This window comes from Acomys russatus, chromosome 14 (genome assembly GCF_903995435.1).
Source record: "Acomys russatus chromosome 14, mAcoRus1.1, whole genome shotgun sequence".
Taxonomy (NCBI): domain Eukaryota; kingdom Metazoa; phylum Chordata; class Mammalia; order Rodentia; family Muridae; genus Acomys; species Acomys russatus.
Window position 1 is genome coordinate 10,771,765 of NC_067150.1, and position 15,236 is coordinate 10,787,000.

A 15,236-nucleotide genomic window follows, 5' to 3' on the forward strand; every position below is an offset into this window, starting at 1 on the left:
CAGCGTGTACAGGGCTTGCACGGGTCTAAGCCAATGAGGGTCCCAGTGCTGAGAGGGGAAGCAGATGCAAGCCCCGATCACTAACCCACAAGTTGTCTCCAGTAGAGAACAAATCTCAAAGGAAAAGATCACTGTTCGCCAATGAAGTCTCCCTGGACATACAAACCTCATTTAAGGGCAGGTCCCATGGCCATCAGTAGAAGGCCAACACAAAACAAACTCAACAGCGCTTTTAGAAGTTTTTAATGCTCACTCTACACTTGGTTGTTTTGTTTTGTTTTTAAACTTTACAAGTCTTTTTTCTTTAATATTATGGCTTCCAGTTTGTGGTTTTGTGGCATTTCTGTATGTACAAATGTGCGTGCCTCTGCATCTATACATGTTTTTGTGCTTTTTCTCTAGTCTTCTTTTTTTTCCTGTTTGTTTTGTCCTACTCTGTTTTGTTTGTTTTGTTTTATTCTATTTTATTACCATTATTTTTAGATGCCTCTTTGTTATCTTTTTGCTTTTCTTCAGAGGATATTGTTCAAACTATTTCCCCACTACCACAGATTATGCAGTCAAGTTTCCTGGGTTTGGGGAAGTCACAGGGGTCAGTACAACCAGGGTGCAAGGGATGAACCTCGTCCTGGGAAAACCACCCTCGCCATCATAGTATCACCCTTGCCAGCTAAATAAGCCTGTTTGTTTTCTAATGAGAGAGAAGAAAAGGGTGTTGATTTGGGGAGATGGTGAGGTAGGGAGGATGGCAGAGGCTTTGGAGGAGAGGAAACTGTAATCAGAATATATTGTATGAAAAAAATATTTTTTAAATATAATATTTTTTTTCCGGCCCCATCCTCCTTCCGCCTTTACACCAAGGCACACACGCCCCCTCTGCGCCCTTTTCAATAAGTACAACCTGCCTTTAGCAGCCTTGCAGCACCACCTGGTGGGAAGTTAAGGTATTAAATTCCTATTTCGTCTGGGAGCGGAATTGTCTGCTGTAAATGAAGGAGGTCGTAGTACTTCAACAAATGCTGCCTGCCAAAAAACACTGCAGTGAACATCATGAGCACAGACAGATGTCCCCCCAAATCATCTACTCCATGGCAATGTCCCCTAAGGTGAGACGCTTACATGAATTAGACATAGAATTCAAAAGAACAATTCTAAGCATCGTCGCCACGTTCAAAGCTTATGAAGAAAAGAAAAAGCAAGAGCCTGAATGCACTTAAAGAAGACAAGGACAGCCAGGTGCAGTGGTGCACACTTGTAATTCCAGCACTCAGGGAGGCAGAAGCCAGCCTGTGAGTTCAAGACCAGCCTGGTCTACAGAGTCCAGGACAGCCAGGGCTACACAGAGAAACCCTGTCTCAAAAAACAAAAAATAAAACAAAAAGAGGACAAGTACAAATGACTGAAGTCCAAGAAGGAGAAAGGAAAATGGGGCAGAAAAGTATGCATTATTTCCCTCAGCTATTTGCATACATATATATACATATGTGTATAAATGTGTGTATATATACACACACAGTGGCTAACAAAAATAATGAGAACAGTGCAGGATATGAAAACTGAATTGCACAGAGACATAGAAACACTAAATAAAAATCCAATGAGCCTCACAAAGCTGTAGAATGCCCCTACTAACAGAACAACCCTTTTCACATGATCTTAAATTTGGCTTGACACTGAGAGCTTGCATCTATGTTCATCATGGAGTCTGTGGTTTTGTTATTGCCACTTCTGTGCCTTTTTCCAGTTTTAGAGTCAAGGTAACACTGGGTTCATAAGAAGAGTCTAGAAGTCTTCCTTCTTTTCTTTAATGGAACAATTTGATTAGTGTTGGTGTTAATTCTGTACTTTTGAGTAGAATTCTATATGAACCAATCCAGACCCAGACTTTCTTTACTTAAAAGATATTTTATTATTGCTTCAATCTCATCCCACATCTTTAATTTATTTTAATTTTTTATTTTTTGTTTTACCCAGACAGGGTTTCTCTGTGTAGCCCTGCCTGGCCTGGACTCACTTTGTAGACCAGGCTGGCTTTGAACTCACAGCGATCCACCTGCCTCTGCCTCCCGAGTGCCATGATTAAAGGTGTGCACCACCATGCCCAGCTTTATCCTTGTTCTTTTTAAATTATTTGTTCATATTTTTTTCATTTGGTAGGTCACATGTGCCTAAAAATTTAACAGTTTCTATTAGATTTTCCAATTTAGTGGAGGAAAGGTTTTTATGGACAGTTGTTTCAAATCCAATGTCTGTTGAGGCTTGCTTTGCATCCTAGCATGAGCTGTGTTTTTGAGATGATCCCATGAGCTGCCAGGAAGAACATACATTCTTTAGTTTTGGATGAATACTCTATAAATATGTTGGATCTATTTGATGCATAATGTCATTTAATGCAGCATTTCTCTATTCACTTTTGTCCAAATGGCCTGTCTATTAGTGAGAATGGAATAGTGAAATCTCCCACTGTCACTGTGTTGGGTTTAATCTGTGGCCTTACATCTAGCAGCAACTATTTTATAATATTGGATGTACCTGAGCTTGGTGTGTATGTGTATATAACTGTAATGTGCTCATGATCACTGGCCACGTCCCAGTGCAAAGGCTTTAAAGGCAGGTGGGCCTTGAGACCAATGGGGCAACCTTGCCAAGAGGAGTGGAGTGATGCAGACTCAGTGGCCAAGTCTTCCAGTCCTGGTTGGGCCTGGCACAGTGTAGCTGATGGCAGCTTCACAGGGTACAGACAGTGTAGGAGCTAGAAGAACCATGGGCAGATGAAGAAAACACACACACACGCACGCACACACACACACACACACACACACGCATGCACACACACACGCATGCACACATATTTGAATGACTGGTTGGGGCTCATCACATTATAGAAGTTTTGTCAAAAAGAACTGATTGTGAGGCTGGAGAGATGGTTCAGAGGTTAAGAGCACTGACTGCTCTTCCACAAGTCCTGAGTTCAATTCCTTGCGACCACATGGTGGCTCACAACCATCTATAGTGAAATATGGTGCCCTTTTCTGGCATGCAGACAGAACACTGTATACATAATAAATAAATCTTTTTTAAAAAACTGATTGTGAATGTAAGCACAGCCCTGAGTACATTCATAGCAACCTCAAGACTAGTATGTGACCAGAGAGTGGGACACCACAGCCTGACTGACTGATTGACCCAACGTGCAGTGAGTACGCAGACATGGGCAAGTGGGTCAACAGGGAAGCATGGACATCACTGTCCCACTGCACCGTGTGGAAAATGAGCGGCCTCCTGAATAGTGGTATAACCAGGCTGGGGCTGTATCCCGTCTCCGGACATGGCTGGGACGCCTGCTCTTTTCTCCGTCCTCTGTCTTCCTTCTTTCCCTCTCCAAGTTCTGAGAGGCACTGGCATTAAGCTCAAGACTGCCAGACCCACTCTGACTGCAGCCCCCACCTCCCCCCCCCCCCCAACCCAGGAGCATCGAGCTGTTCTTAGAAATGCATTAGTCCTTTTTTTCCCCCTAGACTGTTCAGCAAGCCTGTATCGGGAATCCAGGTCTCTAAATAATGCAAATTCCTATGTGGTAATGGCCTCTTTTCTCTCTGAGTGCAGGAGCCTGGAGTCATGAGATGTTCCCACTTCCACCCCCACCACATCACAGAGCAACTGTGGCTTGCTAGAGAAGCCCTAAAGCTGCCATCCTGTTCTGCTCTCTCCAAAATGGTAACCATGGCAGTTCTGCCTGGGGACCATGCATTTGATGTGTCTGAGCCTATTTCCTTAACAACAAAGCCCTAGCTCAGCAGCAGACCACTTGCCTGGCATGCTCCAGGCTCTGGGCTCAATCCCCCAGCACTGAAAAGAAGGTCCCTGTCCTAAGGTAGCTGAGATAATTAGGGAGATGATTTACATGAGGCTGCAGGCCTTAGAGCTTGGGACTTAGCTCCCAGCCCCAGCATACATCAGTTTTCCCCTCTGAAACCTTCAACTGCCTCAAAGCCTCTTGTGTCAGCCATCACCTGGGGATAGCCACAGGGACAGGGGATGGAGCTGCCATCAGAAGTCTTACATTCCAAACGCAGCCTGAATGGCCCAATTCAGTCCTATAAGGAGCCTGCCCAGCCTTAGGTGCCTTTGTCCTCTGAAAATGTAAAGACCCAAGCTGACACTGCTGGCTTCCCTGGGGTGGGGCCGGGGGGGTGCCACATGAAGGATAGTGCAACCCATCAGTGTAAATCATAAGCAAAAGCAGATGGCATGTCACACTAACATTAGGCATGCCACACTAACTTTCCAGGAACCAGCAGCAGGTGGAGTCATTTCCCTGGAGGAGCATTTCCTTTTCTCTGCAGTGAAATATAACCAGACATTCACCAGAGAAAATTGTATTAGAATTGATTTTTAACTAGCCTCTTTTCCTCATCTCTTATCACCATCAGCATCTTTTCTGTGCTGTCTCCTGCCCCTCTACTTCTCTTCTGCCTCTGCAGCAGCAGAACATGAACTTCACAGTATCTATTACTCAGCAACCCCCAACCCATGCAGCAGCCAGCCGCCCCAGCCAGCCAGCAGCCAGCCAGCCAGCCAAGCAGCCAGCACCAGCCAGCCGGCAGCCGCCAGCGCCAGCAGACAGCAGTCCACCCAGCCAGCCAGCCAGCCAGCAGCCAGCCAGCCAGCGAGCAGCCAGCCAGCCAGGCAGCCGCGAGCAGCGAGCAGCCAGCCAGCAGCCAGCCAGCAGCCAGCGAGCCAGCAGCCAGGCAGCCAGCCAGCAGCCAGCGAGACAGCCAGCCAGCCAGCCAGCCGGCAGCAGCCAGCCAGCCAGCAGCCAGCGAGCAGCAGCCAGGCAGCGAGCCAGCCAGCGAGCCAGCACCCAGCCAGCAGCCAGCGAGCCAGCAGCCAGCCAGCCAGCAGCCAGCAGCCAGCAGCCAGCGCCAAGCAGCCAGCCAGCCAGCAGCCAGGCAGCCAGCCAGCCAGGCAGCCGCGAGCAGTGCAGCCAGCCAGCCAGCCAGCCTAGCAGCCAGCGACCAGCAGCCAGCCAGCCAGCCAGCAGCCAGCCAGCCAGCCAGCAGCCAGCTGAGCCAGCCAGCCAGCCAGCCAGGCAGCAGCCAGCCAGCAGCAGCGAGCAGCAGCCAGCCAGCGAGCTCAGCCGCATCCAGCAGCCAGCCAGCGAGCCAGCATCCAGCCAGCATCAGCCAGTCGAGCCAGCCGCCAGCAGCCAGCCAGCCAGCCATCCAGCAGCCAGGCAGCTAGCAGCCAGCAGCCAGCAGCCAGCTAGACCAGCAGCAGCCAGCCGCCAGCATCCAGCAGCCCAGCCCAGCCAGCAGCCAGCAGCCAGCCAGTCAGCAGCCAGGCAGCAGCCAGCCAGCGCCGCCATCGCCAGCATCCAGCAGCCAGCAGCCAGCCAGCATCCAGCAGCCATCCATCCCCAGCCATCATCCATCCATCCTCATGCAGCCTATATCATCCATCCATTCCATGTCCTCGCTCATCCATCCATCCATCATCCATCATCCATCCATCCATTCATCCTCTATCATCCATCCATCCATCCATCATCCATCCATTACCCATTTACATAATCTTCACCAAGCCCCTGAGGCCTGAAAGAGATGCACTGTTTATCTCTTGAAGAACACAGTTTAGTCTTATGAGTGCCATACTTGACTGTCACTGCCTAACCACACTGTAAGCTCTTTGAAGAGAGATATTTACAAACGTCTAACGCCAAGGGAGAGATTGCAAAAGACTGGATGACACCATGGCCACAGGCTGCTTCCCTCTGACTGTTACCGAGTGGAGCTCCTAGTTTGTTTGTGCAGAGATGTGGGGGACAAAGACTAAGACTAGTTGCTTCAAACAATTGAACTGAGATCACCCAGCAGCATCCACATCTCCTTGGACTGGCTCAGAACCTGGATTAGTTCAGATAAATGGAGAGGCCATTTATCCGAGCATAGTCTGCCATTCACCCACCAACATGGCAGCTGCCCAGCTCCCTTTCGTCCCAGAAGCCCAGGGGCCATTAAGGCTGGCTGGAGCCGCTCATATTAATGAAGGATGCTCTCAGTGTCAACTCACCAGGAACACAGACAAGGCTGCTGTCAAAAGCATCTCCCTCTGGTCCTGGCCACATGAAGGTTGCCTAATACATGGATGGCCTGGCTTCTTTCCCTCTCCTTGGCCTGTCTCTTTTCCTCATCTCTCATCACCATCAGCATCTTTTCTGTGCTGTCTCCTGCCCCTCTACCCCTCTACCCCTCTCCTTGCTCTGTCCTTATTTCTCCCTCTTTCCGTTCTCACTAACTCTCTCCTCCTTTATCCCGTGCCCACTCCCACTTCACTGCTTTTATGTTTCTCTCTCTCTCTCTCTCTCTCTCTCTCTCTCTCTCTCTCTCTCTCTCTCTCTCTCTCTCTCTCTCTCTCTAAGTATGCTTCAATTTCCTGGATCATTTCCCTGTTGAAGGATACTCACTTTTTTTATCTTTAAGTGTACGTGTGTGCCTGTTTGATTTATGTGCACTACATGCTTGCAGTACCTGCGGAGGCCAAAAGAAGGCATCACATGCCCTGGAACTGGAGTTGTAAGAAGCTGAGAGCTGCCCGATGTAGATGCTTGAAACTGAACTCAGGTCCTCTGTAACTGCTGAGCCATCTCTCCAGCCCTGGTCTTTTCTCTGTGCGTAGTAATGGGGCATGAGGTTGAAATAGTAAGTTCAGACTGTATGGCCAGTCTGTAAACTTTAAACAGAGTTCACAGCCTAAGAATGTTTCAAAGAGGCTTTCCCAGTAGAGTGCTTTAGGATCTAAATCAGAAAACACCTGGCCCATCCCTGAGGTTTGGTGTCTGCTCCAACACTGACTCTCTGACATGCACTGGCACCTTTGGCTGGCCGTGGGCTGCTTACACTGTCAGGGTGGCCTTAGGAAGCACACAGGAGGCGCCTTCTGGAGGTGGAGCACAAGCAAGGATCACAGTCAACTGACGGGAAAGTGTGTGTTCGGCCTGTTTCCTTGACAAGTATATGCCGGATGCCTCTGCTGGGTTTCAGCGTACACTGGAATCCTGAAGAAGTCGGCTCTAGCACCAGTGAAGAAATGACCTTGCTGGTGAGGAGAGAGAGCAAGCAGGCAAAGAGCAAAAGCTCCTTCTTCCGTGTTCTTTACTTAGGCTTCCAGATACAGCCAGGATTGGATTTTCCCAGAGCAAATGCTCTAGGGTAAAGGTGTGCCTTCCCACCTTGAAGATCCAGATTAGAAGTGGATCTTTCTACTTCGAACTAAGACCAAAAAAAAAAAAAAAAAAAAATCTCTCAGGTGTGTCAAATCTCAGGTGGGTCCTCGATTTTTGAGTTTTAGTTAATTCCAGATGTAGTCAAGTTACAAGCAAGAATAACTGTCACAATGAGTAATGGAATCAAATAATGTAAATGGAGCCCCCTCCCCCTTTCTATGACCTTCAACGGGTTATACTTTAGCCATCACCTGCCACTGTGAGAATTGCCTGAGGCTGACAGGGGGGTGCAGCCGGGACCTGCTGAGATCTCAGGCAAGGGTCAAATAACCTTCCCCACCCCCTGTATCGTAAGGAATGTCAGCAGACTCCATTGGATGCTTGCTTATGGGAAGTCACAGTTGCTTGGATGAAAATAAGATAAGTGGGACTCCATGAGAGTGGTCCTTCCTCGAGGAGTTGAGTTAGTTAAAACTGTGTTGTCACAGGTAGGCAACCCTGGGGAGCACCTGCGTGCCGCTGTTAGTGACGGACTTACATTCCACAGCAGCCTTGTGGACTGATAACAGTCAACTCAAAAGGCGAGCCGCCTGAATTTACAACAGTAGAGCCATGTGCTCAAGTCCTAAAGCTGGTTCTAACTCCCCGCTGCTTCAAACACAGCCCGGGATGGACACTCCTTAGGCACCTGCTGGCCACCCAGGGAACTCAGGCTGCAGACACCAGCAACCTCTTCCGACCACAGAGACTGGAAACGGTTGTGGTTTAGACACTTTGGACTATAGACTGGCCTCCATGAGGGAGGTCTCAGGGTGATACAGATACCACAGCAAGCTCTTCTTAAAGACTCAGACAGCCCCAGATGGCACACAAGAAGCCTGGACTAAAGGAACCGGCCCTAAGAAAAGTCCATGAGGGTGTTCTATAGTGTAGCATTGAAAGCAACACCTTCTCTTCCAGCTGCCCACGTGTCACCATAGCATTACATCAGACACCAAGGAACAAGTGGCAAGGTGTGGTGGTTCATGGCTCTAATCCTAGTACTTGGGAGGCAGAAGTGGCATATTTCTGAACTTAAACCCATCCTGTTTTACTTACATGGTGAGTTCCAGAACAGCCAGAGCTGTGTAGAGAGACCCTGCCTCAAAAAAAAAAAAAAAAAAAAGAAAAGAAGAAAGAAAGAAAGAAAGAAAGAAAAGAAACAAGTACATTTTCTAGAGAAAGAAAAGAAGCATCTACAGGCCTCCAGATGTGGTGACAAGTTTTTGCAGAACACCCAGGTATAAGTTCACACGTATCCAAATGCTTTTCAGAATAACAGAACATATTTAACGTCTGGACTGTCGTTAGAAATGAAGCTGTCACAAGGAGGGACCATAGTAGGAACAATACACTTATTCTCTTGAAGGTGAAAAAGGGCCTCTAGGGTTTTGAGAACATAAACCCTGATTGTTCTTCCTGACTGGGAAGAATTGCCAGTGCCTGAGGGCTGCAGTGACTGCTAAAAGTTGTGAGGAAATAGCCAGCTTTTCAAGCTCCAGGACCCTTGACCTCTCAGCAGCAGTGCTCAGTACTCAGACCTTACTCTCAGTCTACTTTTCTAGGTTAATTTTTATTCTTTTTAAATATACTTTTACCTGAAATAGGATTACAGCCAGGTGTGGTGGTGCAAGCCTTTAATCCCAGCCTTTGGGAGGCAGAAGTAGGTGGGTCTCTTGCTGTAGCCAGATCTTGAGACCCCGCCCCCCAAAAAGACCACCAGGACTCAATACCGATGCAAATACATGAGGACCTTTAATCGACTTGAGCTGGGCTCCGATCGGTCACCAACACAGTGGTATCCAGAAAGAGCCTTGATCTCTGAAGTGAGGGTAAATTTATAGGTTCCTATCCCTCCCAGTACCCCAAAGCAGGGGGTTCCTAGCCTGGCGATCATCTATTGGTTGAGTAACATAAAGAGGTCTAATGTCTAAAGTGACAGGCTACCAAAAAAAAAAAAAAAAAAAAAAAAAGGCGCCAAGCCCACCTATGGCTTAGCTTTCTTTGTTCTCTTTGTTCACTTTGTCCAGGGAAGTGTCTGGTTTCTTAACAACCCCATCTCCAGTGGGCAGGAAGGAACGTGGCCATAAAACTGGGTCTCTTATCAACTCTATCTCAGGTGGGACCCTTTGGGTCAGTCACTAGGCAACGCTATCTCTAGTGGGGCTCTTCTCTGCAGCTGGCCAGATTCTCTCCTATAGGCCTATTTCTTAACCTTTGCCCCGGTAACTCTGAAATCCAATTTTAGTTCTTCTGGTATCTTCCTCTGTGAGTTCAAGGCCAACCTAGTCTACAAAGTGAGTCCAAGACAGCTGGGGCTACTCAGTGAAGTCCTGTGTCGAAGAAAACAAAACAAAAAAGAAATAGTATTATAACACTTCCCCCCCTTTGTAACTTCCCCCTATTCCTCCCAGCTACCCCCCCCCCCAATCCCCTTTCATGGTACCCCCATTCTCAGGCCTATAACCTTTTTCTTCATTATTGCTACATACACATGTATGTATGTGTATGCACAAACACATATAAATACAATATAAATATAACATAAATGCCTGCAGAGCCCTTGTTGTGGTTTGTGGGTACACAGTTTGAAATGTCCACTCATGGGCTGGCGCACAGCTGGTGGTGCTGTTCTGGAAGAGTGTGGAAACTTTAAGAAGCAGAACAGATGCTGGAGGAAGTGGGCTGCTAGAGGTGGGCCTGGAGATTTTTGTAGCCTGGCCTAACTTCCTGCTCACTGTCTGCTTTCTGACAATTTGTGACCAACCGATGCTTCTGTCGACATGCCTTTCACCAGCATGGTGTGTTTACTGCTCTAGAGACAGTGAGACTGTCTCTTAGATGTGGCGGACTAAAGTGTGCTAGCCAATTTTACTCAGAGCATCAGACAACGTATGCAATCCTGAAGGCAAACTGCATGTGGCAGAAACATGCTTCTCCAGAGAGGCACAGAAACAAATAACAAGAACCAGTTGTAATGACTAATCAGAAGTAAACTCACTCCTATCAGCTACACCTGGGAGAAGCACGCAAGCATAAGCCAAGAACAATTCTGTGTTTTGTTTTGTTTTGTTTCAGAAGCTCAGGTCACAAGACTCTTGTCTTGGTTTCTTGGAGTTTTCTCAGGAGCACTCAGAAATCTCCTCACAGGACTCTATTCTTGGACCACGCTCTGACAGTGGCCGAATGACACCCCTGAACTGTGAGCCAGAACAGACCCAGTCTTCCCTGGATTGCTTTGCCGGGTACTTTATCTCAGCAACAAGGCAAGTAACTCAGACAACCCGACTCGCAGAACCTCTGACTGCGAGGCCTGGACTGTGACCCTTTTTCCTAACGTCTTGCTGGATGCGCAGTCTGAACCTATTGGAGGTCCACATCACTTTTCCATGACCTGAGAGTTAGGTGGCGGCAGTGACAGGAGGAATTCAAAGCATTATTGAATCATCTGCTTCTACCAGCTTTTTCTCTCAAGAGACTCTTTCTTTTATTCTTTTCTTTTTGTTTGTTTGTTTGTTTGAGACAGGGTCTCTCTGTGTTACCCTTGGCTGTCCTGGACTCGTTTTGTAGACCAGGCTGGCCTCGAACTCACAGCGATCTGCTTGCCTCTGCCTCCTGAGTGCTGGGATTAAAGGCGTGGGCCACCACACCCAGCGAGGCTCTTTCTTCTAACTTGTGTTTCTCAGGCTTCATTCAGCCTTCCTGGTTCAGACATTCATGTGACAAACAGTCACTAAGTGCTCGTCACATATCAGGTTAATGGCAGCGAGCAAACCAAGCATTTTTCTTTAACCTTGGGCTCCACAGAAAGAGATGATGGGCCTAGAGGCCTTTCTTAATCTGAGCCATTGAATCAATATCAGTGTGTGAGTCCCTTGGCACTTCGATCCATGAGTCATTCATCTTTGGAGTGCCGATGGTGCCAGCTACAGGGCATGCTGGGTAAATGTTTGATGAACTAACAAGTAAATGCAAAGGATACAGGAAACCGAAACGTTTGAAAGACCCTGTATTTCAGTCACGAGATTGCCAATTTAAAAATCGTTTCTAGCATTTTGGTGTGTTGTGTTTCCTGTGCTTGAGATCAGACTCAGGGCTGCAAGATGCCAGGCAAGGGCTCTACCATTGCATTCTACCTCCAGGCCCTCCCTTTTTGCAAATTTTGATAAGATTAAAAATAAAAGATAGTTGGCTCTTTGGCCTTATGAGATTGTTGTCTGTAAGTATATTTATTAATCTTCTATCCTGTGACCACAGTATCTGACAGAAACAACTTGGTGGGCCAGGACTTATTCGGGCTCAGTTTCAGAAGGTTTCAGTCTGTCACAGGGGCGAAGGCAAGACAGGAAAGCTCCATTCCTGCCAGCGACCCTGTGTGGAAGATGCTGTTCCCATCACAGCCCATCAGGAAGCGTAAGGCAGGAAAGAGGACTAGGTAACTAGCAAGTGTCTGACCCCAGGGACCTGCTTTAGGACACACCCTTCAGGTCCCTGAGCCTCCTGCAAAGCACACTCAAAACACAACCCCAAGGAGAACACTTTGGACACTAACTGTAAGGCTGGGGTTCTAAATTGGGACGATTTGGGAGATGGCTCAGTCAGTGAAAATGCTTGTTGTGCGGACAGGAAGACCTGGAAGACCCTGAAGCGCCCTCCCCCCACTGTACACATCAGTGGTCCCAGACCCAGAGACCCAGAGACTAGAGATGGGGGTTCAGCGGGGGCAGGGTGGGGGGCGTGTTGGCCACCCAGTGCAGCAGAGTCTGTGAGCTCTCGGTTCAGTGAGAAAGCTTGTCTCAGAAATATAAGATGAAGAGAGACCACAGAAGATCTTGCCCTTGACTTTTGGCCTATGCGCACACACATACACACACACACACACAACTTTAAATTGACAGATGGCAATTACTATGCACAACCTAATGTTTTAAAGGGTGTGCACACTGCGAACTGCTTAGATGTAGCTGCTCGCACACTTGTCATTTGCTTCATGAGGGCGCTCACCCACTCAGCACATTCCATCATCAGTCGTCATTGCTGTGCTGTGCAACACATGTCCTGAATTTATTCCCCCAACACACTGAAATGCTGTATCTTTCAACCATTAGTTATGCCTCAGAAATCCGACCCAAGCAGAACACAACCAACAAAGAAACAAAACAATATTTATCTGGTGGTAAAACGGAGTTGGAACCTCAGCGCACACACTGTGTCTGCACCTCAGAGCACACACTGTGTCTGCCTCTCCGGGCTTCCCAGCCAAGTTTGTCTCATCTTAGCTTCAGGGTTTTGATGCTTAAAATGTTTTATTTAGTCGTTATTTTTGAAAGAGGGTCTTGCTGGGTAGCCCAGGCTGGCCTTGAACTTGCAAGCCTTCTGCCTCAACGTCTTGATTGCATCACATTGCCTGACTTAGCGTCATCCTTAGTCCAGGACCGCTCATGTGACAAGTGGGTGAGAGGCTCATTTCTACATCTCCATGCCCTCAGCTTTAGCAATCCCAGCGGCCTGTCTTTCTGTTCTTCCGTCCTTACTTAGAGAGATTTGTCCTCACTTGAAACTTCATGAAATATGCCAGGGGCCACAGATCTAGGGAGAAGAAATGTCTCTGAGGCAGGAGCAGAGCTGTGGGGGCTTTTGCTGGAGAGACTATTTCTGTCTATGGTGGAGCAGAAAGAAAGAATTCCAAGTCCTGGCTGCTGAAGCAAATGAGCTTATTAAGATTACATTAGCAAGGGTCAGGAGCACGGGTGAGCCAAGCACCTGTATTACAGAAGCAACCATCCCAGCTGCACCACTGGCGGTCCCTGTACAGCTTCCTTGCAGCTTTGTGGAACACTCTCCTGTCTCCTGGCAATTGGTCCTGCCCTAGTGCCCTGGATCTTACAAGTTGCCTGTGCTTTGGTGGGAATGCAAACTTGTACAGCCACTTTGGAAATCAATCTGGCACTTTCTCAAAAAATTGGGAGTAGGACTACCTCAAGACCCAGTTATTCCACTCCTTGGCATATACCCGAAAGATGTTCCACCACACAACAAAGACATTTGCTCAACTATGTCCATAGCAGCTTTATGTGTAATAGCCAGAATCTGGAAACAAGCTAGATGTCCCTCAGTCAAAGAATGGATAAAGAAACTATGGTACATTTACACTATGGAATACAACTCAGCTATTAAAACCCAGGAAATCTTGAAATTTGCAGGCCAATGGATGGAACTAGAAAAGATCATCCTGAGTGAGATAACCCAGACCCAGAAAGACACACATGTGGTATATACTCACTTATTTAGTGGATACTAGCCCAACATGGATGTCCTCTGAGAGTCTTCACTCAGTGGGGGATCAGGACAGATGCTGGGACTCACTATTGGACTCCAGGTGAGAAGGGTATGTAAGACTGGGGAGATGGAAGGACCCAGAGGGTCTAGGAACCCCACAAGAAGACCATCAAGGCTGGCAGATCTGGACCCAGGGAGGCCTGCATAAACTGTGGTACCAACCAAGGACAATGCATGCAGTAAACCTAGAACCCCTGTTCAGATCTAGCCAATGGACAGGACATTCTCCATAGTTGTGGGGAGAACAGGGACTGACTCTGATATGAACTCTGGTGTCCCCTATTTGACCACTTTCCCTTGGCGGGGAGGCCTGGTGGCACTCAAAGGAAGGGGAAGCAGGCTATCCAGATGATAGGCTGTGATCATATATATGGTGGGGGAGGAGGTCCCCTTCTGTCACAGGACTAGAGGAGGGGAATAGAGTGAAAGAGGGAGAGAGGGGGGACAGGAGGATACATGTGAAGGGATAACAATGTGGACATAATCTGAATAAATTATTTAAAAATTAAAAAAAAAAAAACAAATAGACATTTCAGGTGGATGGGGTGGAGCAGGGGAGGAGTACAGACCTGGACTGCAGTAGGGGTGAGAACAGGAGAGATCAGGTATGTTGAGGGGGGTGGAGGGAGAGAGCAGTGGGAGAGGCGACTGGAATGGGGCAGGAATAGGAAAAAAAGAAAATAAGAGTGATGGACTATCATACAATTCAAAACTTCATGTCATGGTGAAGTTGACTGTAATTAGCCTCAAGATGGGAAGACTTGGGGGTTTCAATGATGAGGCAATGCCATTTCATGGGGGAAAGGGCATGACGCTTTGCTGTACTCCAAACTCCAACCAAGATGTGCCCCCCTGCTATAGGCTTAGAGGCTTTGGGACCCACCAGTGGTGAATTGAAACCCACAGAATTATGAGTAAAAATAAATCTTTCCTTGTTATTAAAAAAAAAAAAGTTGTTTGTGCTTTGTGAGTCTTCCTTCTCCTGTCAGGAAAGAAGGCCTTGATCTGAAGGAAACAGCTACACAACAGGCAGCGGTGGCCTATTCTGTCCCTTTAACCAGGAAAGAAACCTTTCCCAGAGACTCGGAGTAGGCTTCCCTGTTCCCTGTTCCCTGATTGCAAGGGCGGTGAGGAAATCCAGTTCTGACGAAGTAGAGCAGAACGGCACAGCTAGCTTGGACCACTGTTAGTCCCCACCTCCCACATCTTTACACACCATCACATCCCTCTTGGGGGCCAGTTGCTCTGAGCCCTATAGCATCCTGGCTCCTCCTTTAACAGCAATGGGCAGACTATATAGTGGTTGATGGTTGTTTCTAGGCCCCACCCACCCACCCACCCCGCCCCCTCACCCCCCCCCACCCCACTCCCCCCCCCCCACCCCCACTCCCCCACCCCACCCCCTCACCTCACCCCACCCACCCACCCCACCCCACCCCACCCCACCCAGCCCCACCCCACTCCCACCCCCCACTTCAACCCCCACCCCACCCCACCCCACTCCTCACCTCACCCACCCCACTCTACTCCCCCCACCCCGCCCCGTCACCTCACCCCCCCAGCCCCACCCCCCCACCATCCCACCCCACCCCGACCCCACCCCTTCCCCCCCACCCCGCCCCCTCACCCCGCC

The 15,236-nt window shown here is 48.4% G+C and overlaps 1 non-coding gene across 1 annotated transcript; it reads right to left on the reverse strand.

The window, feature by feature from the left end:
- Positions 1-514: 514 nt before the first annotated feature.
- Positions 515-678, reverse strand: LOC127198790 (U1 spliceosomal RNA). The gene has a single exon (XR_007831838.1). It is a non-coding gene; the product is annotated as a U1 spliceosomal RNA (small nuclear RNA).
- Between the last annotated feature and the right edge of the window lie 14,558 nt (positions 679-15,236).